Below are 14,123 nucleotides of genomic sequence, written 5' to 3'. Positions count from 1 at the left end.
TCACTGTTTACATAATTAATTTAAACATATGATTAATTGTTGGCTGTGGTTAGCTAAGTTTAACATCGCTTTATGAATTAAGTTTTATACTGACTGTTGCATTGTTTACAGTGAGGTAAGGATAAGTAGGTGACAGAGAACTGAAGGCAGCAGCTAAGAAAGAACATCTGTGTAAAGCAGCAACCAATCAACAGCTGTTTCATAATATAGCCACTAAGTACGTTTGTCTATATCCTAAGTTGAAAGTAAGCGTGACAATCTGCATTGAACTATGTTGATCTGGAATTTGATGTGTCCCTCTCTAACTTCAAGAAGCGCTTGAAAACTCGTCTCTTCAGAGAATACTTTCTCTTATAACACCTCTATCCCCTAACCTCTAACGTGCACTTCCTGTGCTCTTCTTCCTCTTCTATCTCCTTACAGTTCTCTTGTATTAATTGTACTATTTCATTGACTCTTACTTCTTTCCCTAGGTATTTACCCCATTGATGTCATACTTGCTATTTGCGCTTACTCATTGCTGCTCTCACTAGTATCTATTGGCACTTGTAGATCTCTTACTGTATTGATGCTTGTATGTAGTTCATCAAATGTAAGTTGCTTTGGATTAAAGCTTCTGCCAAATCCGTAAATGTAAATGTAATGTAAGAAAATAATTACATTATGTGTACATAGAATGATTTTGTTCCAGCCAGAGTGAGCTGTGTGTGCGAGACTAAATGAGACAAAGGCAAAATTATAAATATTTATTCTAACCATTTTATAATTTAAAATATCAAGTTGCAGAATGTATGCCCATTGAATATTTAAATACTGAACTTGAATACCAATGTAACAAACAAATATTCAAATATTTTAGACCAGCCTTACTTACCTTCCTCATTTGTATGTACAAAATGGCAACTTCAAATGAACTAAGCTGTTTTCTACATTATGCAGCAGAGACAAACAGGACAGGACTTCATCCGTTGATGACTGGACCAGCAGATGGTGTGTAAATAATGTACGTCCCCTAGTGGGAACATCTAAGTCTGTCTCAGTTTGGTTGGATGCACCAACCCTTCTCCCTCACACAAAGTGACCCTTGCAATGTTAAAGAGTGTTCATTTCCAAGGATTGAGGTGAAATGGTTTGAATTAAAAACAAATGTGATGCATAGACCCTGATCTATACAATGGCACCATTTACAAAGTAGTAAGCATTCGGTACACAGAAAACATTCTCTGCTGAGTGTTATCTTTTACGCTGGACACATACTATAAAATAAATTAGACATTTCACGTCTAGAGTTATTTATCTTGGTTTAATTTGCATGCAGGTAATGCTCTGGCGGTAGTTTTTCACATACCATGTTTTTACTGTTTATTTCAATCTTCCATTGTTTTGTTGTTTTATATACATGATAACACCTGGTAGAGAAATTCTCTTTTCACTCGCTCTTTTCCAAAGGGAAAACAGGGAACAGACTCACAGTCGCAGAACAGCACTCCTGCTGCCTGGAACTGGTGGGGATTCAATGTCTTTCTCAAGGGCACTTCATCTGGTTAGATTCTTGTCATCATGAGGGCATTCTCCAGTCACAGTGTGGTTTCCCACTAAAGCAAACTGCCAGGACAGATACTGGAAGTAGTAATGACATCCTCAGCTCCTTTCTGCTCATGTTCTCTCTTTTTACCAGTAACTAGACACTACCAGCTCACTGCAGACCATAGCTGCAGTGGATGGGCTCTCAGGTTTTTGGCCGTGACAAAAGCTCATGTGGGTATGCGGCTGTGATGTTGGCATTCCCACCATCCCCTCAACAGCTTCAGCAGTGAAATTAACAAGCAGTTTTCACAGCTTAGATGTCTATGACTGTTTTCAGATTCCAGATCAGTAATGATGATTGCAGTTTCTGGCAGTGTGCAAATACAGAGGTATTGTTTGTGGGGAGTTGTTGATTGCTCTGGAAAATGCAGTGTTGTTGTTTTTTCTATAACGATGACGGCTGTAAAGATCTGCAAAGATTAGATGACACACTGGCCACTTTTTTGAGGCAAGCGGAGATGGTGACTGGCAAACAGGCTAAAAAAAAAGCTTGATAGCAGGCTTACTGAGCAGGCTCTTGTGTCTTCTTTACAAGGAGCAAATGTGTAATAAGAAAGAGCTATTGCATACAATTCTCCTTATCCATTTTTGTCTGAAGTACCTCTCCAGACCAAATAAATAAATTACATTATAACCATTACTAACTTTTGGGTTGTTTTCACAACTTCAACTGTTCTTATACAGTAGTAAAAGGAACATATGTTGACATATGAACATATAACATTACCCAGGGGGACACTATGTGAACCTCACCTGTTCTTGCCAGCCTGGTAATATCTGTCAGTGGAGAGAGAGTAGGGAGTAGGGAGGTGATTTTTATTCAAGCAACTGCGTCCGTGTGCACATTTGGAGCGTTGGTTGTTCACATCCTCAGAAATTGATGCTATGTGCACAAGATGCAACATGTACATGAATGGTAGGAGCAGTGTAGAGCAGAGCAGTGAGGTGTTAAAAATGTCTGTTAAAACACCGGAGACAGCGGATTGGCACAGTGCTTCAGGGTGGATGGGGAGACAGAGTCCGGCCCAGCTACTTTGCAAGGTTTCTGCCTCCTGAACAGTCTGTTGACATCCCTCTCCAGGATGGTAAGAGAGGGGGAGGGGATGAGATGATGGACTGTGGCCGATCAGTGGTATGGAGGGTGATGGTGTCAGGTATGTCCCATTGTCTTTCAAAGCGATAGTAAAACTGGTTCAACTCAGCAAGGCATGAGTCATTCATTTGTGGGATGATTTAGGTTTGTAGCTGATGATGTCAGCTGCCTCTCCAGGCAGAAGCAGTAATTTCTTGAGAATTGGTGTTGTAGTCTCTCTGCGTACAGCCGTTTAGTATCTTGCACCGCCTTGCTAAACCTGTACTTTGACTCCTTAAGCCTGGCCCGGTCACCACTCCTAAACACCTCTTCCTTTTCCAACCTGAGCTGTCTGAGTTTAGCTGTGAACCAGGGTTTGTCATTGTTATAACTCACCCTGGTGCGTGTTGGTATACAGCTGTCCTCACAGAAGCTGATGTAGGACGTCACAGCCTCTGTATACTCATCCAGATTGTTGGTAGCAGTCCTGAAAACATCCCAGTTAGTGCAGTCCAAACACGCCTGGAGGTCCTCTGCAGCTTCACTGGTCCACTGCTTAGATGTCCGCACTACAGGTTTACAGAGTTTTAGTTTTTGCCCGTATGCAGGAATAAGGTGGACCATGACATGGACAGTGTCCCAGTGGAGCGCAGGGGACGGCGTGATAGGCACTGCTTACTGTAGTGTAGCAGTGATCCAAAGTGTTCTCTTCTCTGCTCTTTAATGCAATCCTCCAGTATTACACAAAGTACATAGGCAAGTATGTGAACAATTCTGTTCATGATGCAGCCGGTTGTCTACGCGAATGCATTGTTAAAAAGCAAGAATATCTCCAGCCTGTAAATCACCCACCCAAACAAGCAATGGAGGGAGGCCTCGACAGACTACGTTGGATGCAGCGTGTGGGAGAAGTAGACAAACAAAAACAGGACATGCGATCAAATGCCACAGCGAAGTGGATAGCTACACACTGCATGCTGATTAGTATTGGGGAAGATGTCGGTAGGACAGTAACCATGGCAACTGCTTCTGTGCGCTACACAGCTGTAGCCTATTTAACTCAAATTAAAATTATAGGCTAACGTTACATAACTTTACCTGATAGACCTTCATCTAGTTTTGAGGGGATGCTCTGCCATGTAAATTCCCTCCTGTTGATGTCAAAGTAAACAGTAATAGATTCTGGAAACTCACAAACAGCAAGGATCAGTCTCTCTTCCAATGATTTGTGCTGTGCGTTGTGTACAAAAAGTAAAAGACAATTCAACTCCAGCAGCGGGTGGGCGTGTGCGAGAGGTGACCACTTCACCTCACTCCAACAAGGACACTTGCTACTGAACATAGACGATTTATGCTGCTCCCTGATAAAAGAAAAAGGTTTCTGCTGATACCTGTTCAGAAAAAAAACAAGAAAACAGATTTTTTAACTTGTTAGTTTTATATTTGATTTGTTTAATTTAATGTTTAAGTTGAGATTTACAAGAAATATTTTATTGCTACTTTCTAAAGGGAATACCGCTGATAAAAAGCACCTTATTTGTTTAAAGTGTTTGCAAACCACGTTATTGCACTTTTTTGTATATAGCAGTACATTTAAAAGTGCGTATTACATTACTTTAGAATTCATTATTCAATTTTGTGCATAACTATGCAAGTAATCGCGATTCATCGCAGAAAATCATGCAATTAATCGCATGGTTGCCCAGCACTAATCATAATACATTTTTAAAACATAAACCACATCTGATAGGCATATGATCAGAATTACAATGTCTGTAAGTTGTTAACAATTCCACCAAAGAGTGATTTTCCCAGTAAACTTCTCACATGCTTTGTTTTTAAAATTAGCCAATATTTCACCAAAGGATTAGAATATTTGTGTAGCAAAACTTTTTTTCCTTTCCATTCCCGTTAATTATCTCATAAACCCTGAGATTATTCTGTGACCATTTGGAAGGTTTGGGTTGGGTTGAACCACTGAATAAAAACTACCAAAGCAGTTAAAAACGAGTTTCACAACTCTTTACACTGCTTACACATTAATGCATATTAACTGACTGTACCTGCGAAACATTCTTTGGCAATGTAATTCATTTGTTTTGCCTACAGTATCTGCTCATGGTGACTAAAGAAGTGTCATGGTTATATTTTGACAACTCAAACCATATTGTTAAGAAAAGGCAAAATCATCGTCTTAGTTAAACCCTACAGTGTGGAACTTTCTCCCCATCTGGCAGTGAGAGCAATTACACAAAAACTGTTTATGCGTGCTCATGATGAACAGGTGACCTCACCCCAGGCAAGTGTTACAAAAATAAGGAGTAGCCTAATGTCTACAGTTCGAAGACAACAATCCTTTATTTAGGTAGACTAAATAAAAATAGCTACATAGCCTACTCCAAATATTTTACAAATGCCAACCTGTCCAAGATGCGACATCCACATCTGCCCTCAGTTCCTGCCCTTTCCGTGTTTGTCCTCGCCGTCGATTGCTTTCTTTTTTTGACTGAAACCCTTCCTCTTAACTGAGGTTTTTATTTTTTTTTTTTTTTTTTTAATCGGGAGAATCAGAAATTTTTTCTTTTGAATACTACTTTGGTTTTTCTGCTGTAGGCTCTGTCATACTCCTAGTTGCTCTACCTACTCTGTCGCTACTTGTGCTTGAAGTGGGCCGGTACTCCCCGGAGTTTCTTTTTGGGATACCATGACTTTTTCTTGCGCACCCGCACTTCTCACAAGCTGCCGATACTCTTTTCTGCTCTCTCCATATCAAGTTCATATGGCCCTAAATAAACTGCATTACCCAGGGGACATTTTGTGACGCTCACCTGTTCCCGCCAGCCTGCTAATCTAAAGAAAGGAGAAGATCTGTCCTGAAGATCCTTTTGTTGCCTGTCAATGTCACTTTTCGTAAACCAACCTATCACAGCCTGCATGGGGGGGTACATTCAAAAAAGTTTGACGTGCTACAGTAAACTTTCAAAATGTTGAACTTGTTGCATGAATGGTTATCGTTACTGCTAAGTTAGTACTTGGCATTAACAAATTAGAGACTAACCACCATGTAGACCATTTTTCTTGCACGAGGATTTTATGAATGAAAACAACCCACAAAAATGAAACTACTGTTTTGTCCAACTGGAATTATTATACAAGCAGTAAACTATATAATATACTATCATTTGAAATTATAATGAATACACTGACATTAACCCTAATCACACCTTAACAACAGTGGTGTAATATCAGAAAACGTTTTTATTTGTGAAACAGGTGAATTGTTGAATCTCTAATAATGTTAAAAATACTATAAACTATCTGTAGGCACTCTATCCAAAAAAGTGTAATCTATAAATATATTAATATTATGCTAATATTAAACTTTTTATTTACTGTTGTATTATTATACTAATTACATACTAAACTAACACAATTTATACTAGTTCTTCCTTCAAGTTGTGGATAGTGCATCTGTAGTGGACAGATGTAGATTCAGCCAGAGCCAAGATGCCACTGTGCCAATATGTGCTCTTTCTAGCCAGCCTCCTCCTGAGAGCAACATGTTCCCCTTGTTCTGTTTTACATCTGTTTTACAAAAGTTTTTGTAGTTATATAAATACTGTGTCTCTGTATTGGGGGGTGGGTACCAGCTGAAACACATGCTAACATGTGAATGGGGAGTGCTGGCACCTATTTTTTTCCATTTCAAGCACTAGTTGTTATGGTTGCTCCAGAGCCATGTAGACAGAGAGTTGCGTCATCTCTGTTGAATTTCAGTTCAAGTGGCATTATTGGCATGTATCTGAAAAACAATTTAAACATAATGTTCATGAGACAGGGTTGTATAGCAGGTATAGCAGTTTTTCTTTTCTGGTGCATTCTTTCAAGCGTGTTCTCGGTGGGTATTGCGCTGTGCCATAGCTGTGTCTGGTCACGGATTCTGTTCACTGACATAAACTCTAGAATCGCTTGGTTTTTAATTGAGTCACTGCCATTCAAAATGTCTGTGCATGGCACGGCCTCAGATTATAAGTATTTGTGCATTACCCCTCATGAATAGACATGCCTGTGGTTGCACCGGCTCTCTCTGACCGTTTCGCCAGCTCTGCCTGGATGTTTGGCTTTTGGCAATGGTAATGATACGCACTTCTATGGCAAGCACAGTGGTGTTATTTATTGCTACGGCGCTGATGGCTGTGATGATGGTGGCGGTGACAGTGAGAGCAGTATTGGCTAGCAGAAGCAGCAGGCACCAGATCCCCTCCTGTTTGTTCAGAGAGACACACAGCAAAGCTTTACTGTGTTCAACCCAAGGCTGCAAACCCCCAGCAAAACCAAAACACTGGCACTGGTTAGAGCACATATTGTTTTCATGCCATTTTCCAAATTCATGCCCGTCTGCCTGAGTGTTTGTCTGTGCATCTGTCTTTCTGTCAGGCTGTGCGTCTATTTATTTGCCTGTCTGTTTCAGTGTCATTATTCCGTGATTATGTATTTGAAGGCTTTTGTAAATATACAATGTTCCTGATTGGCTTTTCTGTTATTACCAGAGATACATATATAGATAAAGACCACAAACTCTTTCTGTTGGTGTTTTCACGTGCATACATGTATGTCAGTGCATGTGTGGACATTTTCCATGCCTTGCTGAATGTGTGTGTGTGTGTGTGTGTGTGTGTGTTCGTGCAAGGTTGCGCGAGCCCACATATGTGTGAGTGGGTGATTTTTCGGCTCCGCAAGCCCAGCACCAACCATCTGTCACAAAGGGGCCACCGTGTTCTGAAGCCAATCATCTCCTTCCAACAGCTTCTAGGATCCTCGCTCTGCTTTCCAACAATGGTCCGGCACGCCAAACACACATTCACACACGAAGAATGACAACGTCTGCCACATGCTCCTATCAGCAGGCACACACACAAACTTAACAATCACACAGACGCTTGCCTTGAAAACTGCTAAGGCCCTTTCCCTCATTGGAGAAAATCTGGCTTTCATCGCAGTTCCAAGTAGTCGCTTGTTTGGTAGTTCAGAGCCACCGTGATTGGTTGATGCCATTAGCTGAATAGTTTTACAGTAGAGCCAACACAGATGATGAGTATCCCATGCTAAATATTCCATATAGTTAGGACCTTTTCAGTGAGCACTTTCAACTTCAGAAATAGTTGTTATAGATGTTTTGGGAAATACAGTTCTGTTCAGTTCAATGTGCTTTATTGGCATGGATGTTTAACAATGAAAGTTAAACAATGTTGCCAAAGCAGTTCACACCAAAATTACATTTGAATATAAGACAACAAGAATGAATGCAATCATAACCATTCACCATTCACTTATTTGCTTTCTTGTCGAGTGCCAGATGAGAGTATTGATACCACTCTCATGTCTGACCGTTAAATTTGAAGCTACAGCCAGCAGTTGGTTAGCTTAGCTTAGCATAAAGACTGGAAACAGGAGCAAACAGCTAATCTGGCTGTTAGCGTTAAAATGACAACACAGCTTTGGACAGGTCAGAACAGTCATTTCCCATTGCTAGTCTTTATGTTAGGCTAAGCTCACCAGCTACTTTAAAGGAAAACTACACTTAGGGGGCTTTCACACCTGAAAGTCCGCACCAAGGTCCAAACCAAAGTTCATGTTTTGATACATTCGGTTAGTTTTGGTTTGGTTTCACATGTGCGTCCTGTCATCATCGATGTGGGCTGCGTCTCCCTATACTTGACAGTGATTGGTTTATTAAACAGTTCAGCGGGTATCTTTGACAAGAATGAATGTATAAAAAATTAACATCTGCATATTTGTCACTATAATTTTATCATGGCATTACTACCTGCAGCACCAACTAGACTGAAGGCTAGTTCAAATTCGCAATTAAACTTCCTCGTTGTGCGAACATTATAATGTCGCCGACAGGAAAGGAGGAGAAGACAGCAAGCAATCCTTCTGTACAGCCTACAACACTGTAAAGATAAATTTTTGATTTAGGGCTTTATAAATAAAATTGACTTGACTTGCTGAGATCTTGTACATCATGAAAAATAGGTACAATGGGGGAACAAAGATGAGTTGTGGAAAATCGTACAATTGCAAATAAATCTTTGGATTATTTGTGCACATTTGTTTCTCTATTTTAGTTCTGATCTTAACATCAGGTCCATATTATTGTGTAACCCATGAGGAACGAAACATGCTCACCTTATTTTATTTTTTGTTATGGTCCACTTGACAAAAGCAGAGTACAGGTGTGAACTGATAGGAACTTCAATATATAGAGTATGCCAAAAAAAACAGAACAACAACAGCTTGTGATATGGATCGAGTTGACCAGAAATGGCAGCAGCTGTCAAAAACTGCTGGAGCAAAGGAAGCAAAACCACCTACAAACTTCAATGACATAAAATGTCGACAAGGCCTCTTGTATATACATACAGAATATGCACAGTACAAAAACTCACTCTTCTACCCATGAAGTTAAAAAGAAAACCTGTAGATCCAACATAGACTTTATATTTTCACAGCACATTCTGTCCACCTACTTTTATTGCAGCACATTCACTTTAAAGACAGAATTGTGCGGGTGGCACATTATTTTGTCAACATCCTCGCTGATATCTCACTTGGGAAAATTACGTGTTAATATAATTTGCGAAAGGTTTCGCAAGTGTTATCATCACTTGAGAAAAGATTGGCACTGTCTTGAAATAATTCTTCTGTCACTGGGATTATTTGTCTTGGAGAGAAACAATAGTGTCAGTTTTTCTTTATCTCAGCACAACTCTTAAGCACCTTTAAACAGATGCTCTCCCGACCTACATATTTCTTTTTGAATAACTGATCAGGACCCTCTTACAGATCTCAATCATTTCATAATCATTTCAATAGTTAGCCCATTCATAAAAAATTCACATTCATTTGGTTAGAAGCATTAAAGGATCAAGGATAACCATAATTTATGTATCATTATATAACAACAAAATAAAAGTTTGTAGTCCCTTCATGCTACACACTTAGAACATAACAGATTCAATAATACATTTAAATTAAAATAGGGTAACAAAATAAATATTATAAAACAATACATATACATAGACTATATACATACACGTATACACCCAGGAAATAATTCTGGCCAGACTCATAAGGCCTTCCTCAGCTGCCGTGACGAGCATCCATGACCTTCTACAGCCTAAAACTTGCAATCTTTTCATTCCTCTGTTCATGTACTTCATTGTTTCCCTCATAGTAAACACAACATCTTCTTGAATAATGTATCCCCTTTCACCTCAGAGCATTCAGTTGTTTAGAAAACGTGGCCTGACAGAAAGATGTGTATCTTACATGCGTCTCTTGAAGTCTTGAATACCGTAATTTGACTTGTAAAAGACAGACCTGTCCATGCTGTCAAAACATCGACTCACTGTCTTGATCCAGGAGGTGAAGAACCAAAACTGTTTATTTCCAAAAGTAAATCATGTCAAACTGAAATACATTTCTCAGAGGAAGACAACCTCAAATCCTCCTCCACAGTTACTAAGTCCAAGTATTTTATCCTCTCACAAAGCCAACACATTACAAAAAGGGTTGACTTTTTCCCCATGCAGTAGCTGTTTCCGGATGAAAATCAGAGGTTTCTTAAACCCATGCTGTCTATACAGCTCTGAATACAACCCAACAGAAAGCTGGGTGGATGTTCACAGTGACGTGACATGCACACAACATCTGTGTGTATAAAGTGATAACTGGCAACATATACTATTATGTTTATGAGTTTTCTAGCCTCAGCTGATCACATCCAAGGGTAGTGAACCCACAAAGGTGAAAACTAATAATGTAAAAGCACATCACTGGTGGACTAAAATTCCACTCCCTGCAGTATTTTCTTTTAGGGGAACTAAGAAGTCCTCTACTGTGTGTATATTTCTTTTAAAGGAGAACTGCCTGTCCGCTCTCCACTCCCCTTGGTGTTTTTTCAAGGAGAGCTGTCACTGTTTCTATTTAAAGGACACTGAGTAGTCCAGAATGGGATACAGAATAGGGGAGACATGACAGCACAACCCAGGTAACTCTCACAGATCACACACACACACACACACTTTGATCCCCACAGTACAGTAGCTGATGTGTCCTCTTGTAAAGTCCTTAGACATGAAACATAAAACTGCTAATTGGAAATTATAGGTAAAATGTACTCAGAGTAAGTGTGTGATAATTCAGCAGCTAACATCATACTTGGTGTCATTTCCTATTTAAAAAATGCAGAGAAGGCCCAGGTTCACTAGTTAGTTTAAATTTGACCAAGGCTCAAAATTTATTTCAAAGTTAACCCCAGCTGCGATAAACGTTAGGGTGCTAATAAATCATTGATTCATATGTACTGGCTGTGTCCCAGCTTAGAAAAAGTCTGCAGAAATGAATATCACTTTCACACTTTCTCAGACTCAAACTGTGTAGTTGAACCTAACCTCCTAGCAGCCCTATCTGGAGTTGCTGACTAAACACAATGGTCTGGCTTTTGCCACACTTCTAGCTCATTGAGCAGTATTACTGTGATCGAAGGAAGCTTCCCGTCTCACACTTTTTCAATAGCTTGAAAACATGTCTTGCTTGAAGCTTGAGAAAATTTGCTACGGTGCACTTGGATCTGATAAGAAACTCTACAAAGTTTGGGGTTCCTGACACACTTCCATAGCTCCTATGTTGAGTATGGGAGTATGTGGTGTCACTGACCTGGTAACTTGACTCCTTGACAAGCTTTCAAATCATTTTATCCACCTATTATCTATTGCTATTAGTTTCTTATTTTTTCATTTATTTTATTTTCTTCCTCTTGTATTTGTTGTGATTGCTATGTATTTGGTCTTAAATGCACTTTAATCACTTTTTCATTCATTCAGTTCGTTATTGTGCACAAAGACTTTGGTTTGTTTGATGACCAGCTGGGGTAGGTGGGGGTGTAAGTTCAATGTTTGTTTCTGATTTATGTTAAAGAACATCACCTGCTGTCATGAGAACATTTACACTGTTCAATGAAAAACAAATTTTAAGAGAAAAGAAAATATGATCAAGCCTCAAACAAGGTGACACCAGGTGACTTTAACAGACAGCTGAGTCGATGGAGTTACAGTGACACAAACTGCTAAAGTTTCATGAATAACAGAAGCTAACCTCAACAGCCAGGCGTGTCCACTTTGCGCATGCAGAGAGTGCATTTAATTTTTATTTCATTTTTGGCAGCATCTCCAAATATTTTGCACACATTGGTAGGGAGTAAGATATTTTTGATCAGTGTCTTCACCACACTGCATGCTTTCTTGACATTGTAAGCAGGTGGATGCCACTTAAGATAAAAATCACTGCTGCTGACAATGACCTTTTGCTGGAACTTTTTTGTGTGTTTTTTTTCTTATAGATAAACAAATGCAGTTTCAGATTTGTGGCATTTTTTAAACTGTTTGCAGAGTAGTAACAGAATGCAGGTATTCTCTCCATTTACTGGTGTGAAGTGCTTCCAGATGTCTGAAAGTCTTGGCACTGATCTAAAACAACAAATAAATGAAAATGCATGATGGAAATGAAAATGAGCAATGGTATTGATCTTAAAAGGAAAGTAATGTACACTTGGGTTGTGTAACCCATGTATTGTTATTTGTGCATGTAAGTGAGAGTGAAACAGAGTGTTTGAGACTGGTAGAGTGGCAGTAATGTGTAGCTCCTGGTGGAAAGCTAATCTTAATAATACCATGTGATGAACTGTTATTTTCTAATCTTGCAGTATGTTTGTGATTTGAAAGCTATATGAGACATTTTTTGCTTTTGTGTGTGGCGCAACTTGATTTCATAATCTGTCAAAATGTAATTAGAGCCCAACCTTATCTGCCTGCTTTGAGAACCACTGTTGTCAATTGAGACTTCTTAACTTGGTAGTTTTAAATTTCAGATCTGAAAAATTAATTTTTTAGGGTAAAATGTTATCATACCTGAAAGGAATGATGACCAAATACATGAAAGTCACACACAAGCTGTAAAAAGCCACAGTCCTTTATAAACTTCAATGTTCTTTTGCAAGTGAAGTGGTCCAGCAATGAAGAGTGTGGCGCAGTGACGGAAAACTTCTAATGTCATCCTTCACTCTGTTCTCAACAAGCAGAAAATTGGGGTAGGGTGCATTTTCCTCGCATGGTTTAGGCCCCCTGCTCTGCTTAAAGGACAAAAAAGATGTGACTAAATACAAACCCAATTGGAGTGGTCACAGTGCTCCAATCTGCAGGGCATGAGTGCCCAGAGAATAGTTTGATGAGCATCAACATCCCAAGAGGTTTAAAGGTCCAGACACTTTGTAATCTGCAGAGACACGCTGAAGCCGATCAAGTGAACTGAGGTGGAAGTTGACTTTACCCAAATCACCAAAAAGGGCAATGCAGATAGTTATAATAATAATTTTATGTGCTTTATACTTTCTAATATTTAAATTAACCCATTATATACATGTTTCACATTAGTTTCTGATCTGATCTGATCTTATTTTAAAATTAATCTTAATGTTTGTTTATGAATGGACATTTGTGAGTAAAGATGACCATACATGTAATATGGGTTCCCCCCACCGGCAGGTTTGGGAGAGGTCTACCTTGTCCACTCCTTTTACAGCAGGTCAATTAGAATCCACCCGAGTAGTGCACTTCACTAATGGAGCACACTAAAATCTTTGACCCTCCTGATTGCACTGTGTGTCCACTAACAGTATAATGGGCTAAGAGTGCTGAACTACTCATCTACTGTAAGTGCCGACCATTAAAAGTTAGAGGGACCATATCTAAGTCAATATGATCTATGAGAGACTTAATAGCCACTCAAAATTTTGATTCATTCACAGCACGGCTCTTGGGTAGATGTAGTGGTAATTGATTTTTACAAATTGTAGTGCAGCACAAATGTGCAGGATTTACTGTAGGTATCATTTTGCTTTGATATTGTAATCTATCAAATTTGAGCTGTTCATCGGTTTTTCGTGAAAGCTATGAGCATCTTACAAGATCAGCAAAATGTTCCAAACATTATTATACGTACTGTCGATGTAGATACGCAAACAGTGTGCAGGTGTAATTTGTTTTATGTAAAAAAAACAATGAAAAACAGCAGATTTTTTTAAAGTAGCTCTTCTTCTGTATTGTTAATACACATCTACTCAGCAACAAAGTTCCTCCTCCCTCACAGATGGAACAGACGTGCTGCCATTTTCAGGAGTCAGCTCTTCTGTCCACTCTCAACGTGGTCAAATTCCTTAAACACATTCGCAAAGACAAGGCTTCCTCAGCAATCCGCTTGGATAGCAGACCAGCTCAGCTCCTGCCCTCAGAGTTGTGTGGCTATATTGAACCGGTATCTGATTCACTGACCTTCTCACTGCCTCATGCCTTGCTAATGTAATCTAGTGCTGCTGCTGGCTCATGTCCCTCTGCCTGCAGCT

General features: G+C 39.4%; 1 long non-coding RNA gene across 1 annotated transcript in view; it reads left to right on the top strand.

Moving 5' to 3' along the window:
* The first annotated feature begins 10,592 nt into the window (after positions 1-10,592).
* The window catches only part of LOC123971780, a 52,312-nt gene continuing 48,781 nt past the window's right edge, over positions 10,593-14,123 (top strand). The window contains exon 1 of the long non-coding RNA XR_006825285.1: positions 10,593-10,715. This is a non-coding gene — a long non-coding RNA (uncharacterized LOC123971780). The remainder of the gene's footprint in view (positions 10,716-14,123) is intronic.

The sequence above is a fragment of the Micropterus dolomieu genome, linkage group LG05 (assembly GCF_021292245.1).
Source record: "Micropterus dolomieu isolate WLL.071019.BEF.003 ecotype Adirondacks linkage group LG05, ASM2129224v1, whole genome shotgun sequence".
Taxonomy (NCBI): Eukaryota; Metazoa; Chordata; class Actinopteri; order Centrarchiformes; family Centrarchidae; genus Micropterus; species Micropterus dolomieu.
Note: the sequence above shows the minus strand (reverse complement) of the source record. Positions and strands in the feature narration are given on the sequence as shown.